Here is a 5,173-nt window from a genome sequence, read left to right on the forward strand (position 1 = left end):
GACAGATGAATTCCGCTATGCTGTGACAGAGCATATGCAATCGCTTTCACTGAGAGGATGGGAGGTAGCCATTGACAACGGTGAAACCCTACATATAGCTTGCCATGGAAGGAGACTTGCGTGTTTGAAGAAGAAGACAGTAGGAAAGCAGAGATTCAGAAGATGGAGCATCTCCAAACCTCAACCTATTCTCCATTACTGCAAAACAAGTAATCATTTCATGTTCTTTTGCTTTTAACAATCAATCCTGATAATTTCTGATATCCTGACTAAGATTTACAAGATAACCATAGCTTGCTTCAAGCCGACAATCTCTGTGGGATCGACCCTTGCTCACGCAAGGTATTACTTGGACGACCCAGTACACTTGCTGGTTAGTTGTGCGGGATTGCAAAAGTGTGATTGCAATTTCGTGCACCAGTCCATAAGGACTTGGTCCAATCTTTGATCAAAGTTGACCCTTCTTGTGTAGGGGCGTTCATCTCCTTGCATCATGCGCAAGTTAAACGCCGACCTTACATTTTTCGGACTGAAATCTAAGTATTTTCCCCAAACCATTGTAAGATAATTCTTTGGATTCGGGTTCACACTTTGATTATGGTTCCTAGTGATCCATGCATTGGCATAGAACTCTTGAACCATTAAGATTCCGACTTGTTGAATGGGGTTGGTCAGAACTTCCCAACTTCTTCTTTGTATCTCATGTCGGATCTCCGGATACTCATTTTTCTTGAGTTTGAAAGGGACCTCAGGGATCACCTTCTTTTTGGACACAACATCATAGAAGTGGTCTTGATGGGCTTTGGAGATGAATCTCTCCATCTCTCATGACTCAGAGGTGGAAGCTTTTGTCTTCCCTTTCCCTTTTCTTGAGGTTTCTCCGGCCTTAGGTGCTATTAATGGTTATGGAAAAACAAAAAGCTATGATTTTACCACACCAAACTTAAAATATTGCTCACCCTCGAGCAAGAGAAGAAAGAATAGATGAAGAAGAAGAAGATATGGAGGAGAGGGAGAGAAGGTTGTGTTTCGGCCAAGGTGGAAAAGAGAGGGTTGTGTTGTGTGAAAATGAAGAAGAATAGAGGGGTATTTATAGTGGAGGGAGAGGGGTTAAGGTTCGGCCATATTGGGTGGGTTGGGTGGGAAAGTAATTTTGAATTTTTGAAGGTAGGTGAGGTTTATGGGGAAGGGTGGATGGATGTGAGTGGTGAAGGTGGGTAATTGGGAAGAGAGATTGAGGTGATTGGTGAAAGGTTTTTGGGGAAGAGTGTTTATGGGGAAGAGAGGATGAATGTGAAGAAGAGGAGAAAGGGTGAGTTAAGGTAGTTGGAGATCCTGTGGGATCCACAGATCCTGAGATGATCATGTGGGGTCCAAAGATCCTGTGGTATCAAGGATTTACATCCCTGCACCAATTAGGCATGTAAAACTCCTTTGCATACAATTCTGGCGTTTAAACGCCGAAGTGATGCTTATGTTGGGCATTCAACGCCCAACTGCAGCATGTTTCTGGCGTTGAATGCCAGTTCCATGCTTGTTTCTGGCGTTCAGCGCTAGCTCTCCTCAGGGCATATTCCTGGCGTTCAAACGCCAGGATGATGCTTGTTTCTGGCATTCAACGACAAGATCCATGCTCTGTTCTGGTGTTGAACACCAGCCAGATTCTCCTTACTGGCATTTAAACGCCAGTAAGTCCTTCCTCCAAGGTGTGATTTTTCTTCTGCTGTTTTTGATTCTGTTTTTAATTTTAGTATTTTTTCATGACTCCACATGATCATGAACCTAATAAAACATAAAAGAATAATAAAAATAAAAATAAAATTAGATAAATAAAAATTGGGTTGCCTCCCAATAAGCGCTTCTTTAATGTCAATAGCTTGACAGTGGGCTCTCATGGAGCCTCACAGGTGATCAGGTCAATGTTGTAGACTCCCAACACCAAACTTAGAGTTTGGATGTGGGGATTCAACCCCAAACTTAGAGTTTGATTGTGGGGGCTTTGTTTGACTCTGTTCTGAGAGAAGCTTTTCATGCTTCCTCTCCATTGTTAAAGAAGAAGATCATTGAGCCTTAAACACAAGGTAGTCCCCATTCAATTGAAGGACTAATTCTCCTCTGTTAACATCTATCACAGCTCCTGCTGTGGCTAGGAAAGGTCTTCCAAGGATGATACATTCATCCTCCTCCTTCCTAGTGTCTAAGATTATGAAATCAGCAGGGATGTAAAGGCCTTCAACCTTTACCAACACCTCCTCTACCAATCCATAAGCTTGTTTTTCTGACTTGTCTGCCAATTGTAATGAAAATATGGCAAGTTGTACCTCAATGATCCCCAGCTTCTCCATTACAGAGAGTGGCATAAGATTTATGCTTGACCCCAGGTCACACAGAGCATTTTCAAAGGTCATGGTGCCTATGGTACAAGGTATTAAGAATTTGCCAGGATCTTGTCTTTTTTTAGGTAAGGTTTGCTGAACCCATGTATCTAGTTCACTGATGAGCAAGAAAGGTTCACCTTCCCAAGTCTCATTACCAAATAACTTGGCATTAGCTTCATGATAGCTCCTAGATATTGAGCAACTTGCTCTCCAGTTACATCTTCATCCTCTTCAGAGGAAAAATAGTCTTCAGCGCTCATGAATGGCAAAATAAGGTTTAATGGGATCTCTATAGTCTCTATATGAGCCTCAGATTCCCTTGGGTCCTCAATAGGGAACTCCTTCTTGCTTGAGAGACGTCCCATGAGGTATTCCTCATTGGGATTCACGTCCTCTCCTTCCTCTCTAGGTTCGGCCATGTTGATTAAATCAATGGCCTTGCATTCTCTTTTTGGATTCTCTTCAGTATTGCTTGGGAGAGTACTAGGAGGAGTTTTACCGATTTTCTTACTCAGCTGGCCCACTTGTGCCTCCAGGTTTCTGATGGAGGACCTTGTTTCACTCATGAAACTTAAAGTGGCCTTAGACAGATCAGAGACTAGATTTGCTAAGTTAGAGGTACTCTGTTCATAATTCTCTGTCTGTTGCTGAGAAGATGATGGATAAGGCTTGATATTGCTGAGCCTATTTCTTCCACCATTATTAAAGCCTTGTTGAGGCTTTTGTTGATCCTTCCATGAGAAATTTGGATGATTTCTCCATAATAAATTATAGGTGTTTCCATAAGGTTCACCCATATAATTTACCTCTGCTATTACAGGGTTCTCAGGATCATAAGCTTCTTCTTCAGAAGATGTCTCTTTAGTACTGTTGGATGCATTTTGCCATCCATTCAGACTTTGAGAAATCATGTTGACTTCCTAAGTCAACATTTTGTTCTGAGCCAATATGGCATTCAGAGCATCACTTTCAAGAACTCCCTTCCTTTGAGGCGTCTCATTATTCACAGAATTCCTTTCAGAAGTGTACATGAACTGGTTATTGCAACCATGTCAATAATTTCTTGAGCCTCTGCAGGCGTTTTCTTTAGATGAATGGATCCACCTACAGAATGGTCCAGTGATATCTTAGAGAATTCAGATAGACCATAATAGAATATATCTATCATGGTCCATTCTGAAAACATGTCAGAAGGACATCTTTTGGTCATCTGCTTGTATCTCTCCCAAGCTTCATAGAGGAATTCACCATCTTTTTGTTTAAAGGTTTGAACATCCACTCTAAGCTTGCTCAGCTTTTGAGGAGAAAAGAATTTAGCCAAGAAGGTCGTGACCAGCTTATCCCAGGAGTACAGGCTAACTTTAGGTTGAGAGTCCAACCATGCTCTAGCTCTGTCTCTTACAGCAAAAGGGAAAAGCATGAGCCTGTAGACTTCAGGATCTACTCCATTAGTCGTAACAGTCTCACAAATCTGCAAGAGCTCAGTTAAGAACTGGTAGGGATCTTCTGATGGAAGTCCATGAAACTTGCAGTTCTGTTGCATTAGAGCAACTAATTGAGGTTTTAGCTCAAAATTGTTTTCTCCAATGGCAGGAATTGAGATGCTTCTTCCATCAAACTTGGAAGTAGGTGCAGTATAATCACCAAGCATCCTTCTTGCATTATTGTTGTTGGGTTCGGCTGCCATATCCTTTTCTTGTTCGAAAATTTCAGTAAGGTTGTCTCTAGATTGTTGTAATTTAGCTTCTCTTAGTTTCCTCTTCAGAGTCCTTTCAGGTTCAGGATCAGCTTCAACAAGAATGCCTTTTTCCTTGTTCCTGCTCATATGAAAGAGAAGAGAATAGAAAAAGAAGAGGAATCCTCTATGTCACAGTAAAGAGGTTCCTTATTGTTAGTAGAAGAAGAAAGGGAATAAAGAAAGGATAATCCAAACACAAAGGTGAGGATAGGGGCAGTGATTTGAGATGAAGAGAAGTGTTAGTGAATGAATAAATAAATAGAATAAGATAAGAGACATAAGTTTTCGAAAATAATTTTGAAAAGGAGTTAATGATTTTCGAAAATTAACATAAGAAATAAAATTAAAATTAAAATTTTAAAACAATTAATTAATTAAAAAAAGAATTTTTGAAAAAGAGGGAGGTATTTTCGAAAATTAAAGAGAGAAAAGTTGTTAGGTGGTTTTGAAAAAGATAAGAAACAAACAAAAAGTCAAATAGTTAGTTGAAAAAGATTTGAAAATCAAATTTGAAAAGATAAGAAGATAAGAAGATAAGAAGTTAGAAAAGATATTTTAAAATCAAATTTTTGAAAAAAGACAAAATTTTGAAAAAAAAGATATGATATAAAAGATAAAATGAAAAGATATGATTAAAAAGATATGATTAGAAAAGATTTAATTTTTAAAATTAAAATTAATTACTTAACTAACAAGAAACTAAAAGATAGGATTCAAGAATTTAAAGATTGAACATTTCTTAAAAAGAAAGTAACAAACTTCAAATTTTTGAACCAATCACATTACTTGTTAGTTAAGTTTCGAAAATTTTGAAATAAAATTAAGAAAAGATTTTGAAAATAATTTTTTGAAATTTTCGAAAATCATGAAAGAAAAATGAAAAAAGATTTGAATTTTGAAAAAGTTTTAAAAAGATAATTTTTTTGAAATTTGAAAATTTGACTTGACTTATAGGAACTAACTAATTTTAAAAATTTTTTGACTAAGTCAACCCAAATTTTCGAAATTTTGAGAGAAAAAAGGAAAAGATATTTTTTATTTTTGAATTTTTAATTAT

General features: G+C 37.9%; 1 non-coding gene across 1 annotated transcript; it reads left to right on the plus strand.

Annotated features, from left to right (window-relative positions):
* The first annotated feature begins 3,562 nt into the window (after positions 1-3,562).
* Positions 3,563-3,666, plus strand: LOC127745989 (small nucleolar RNA R71). Its single transcript, XR_008007610.1, has one exon. It is a non-coding gene; the product is annotated as a small nucleolar RNA R71 (small nucleolar RNA).
* Positions 3,667-5,173: the final 1,507 nt, after the last annotated feature.

Source organism: Arachis duranensis, chromosome 3 (assembly GCF_000817695.3).
Source record: "Arachis duranensis cultivar V14167 chromosome 3, aradu.V14167.gnm2.J7QH, whole genome shotgun sequence".
In the NCBI taxonomy this organism is placed as follows: domain Eukaryota; kingdom Viridiplantae; phylum Streptophyta; class Magnoliopsida; order Fabales; family Fabaceae; genus Arachis; species Arachis duranensis.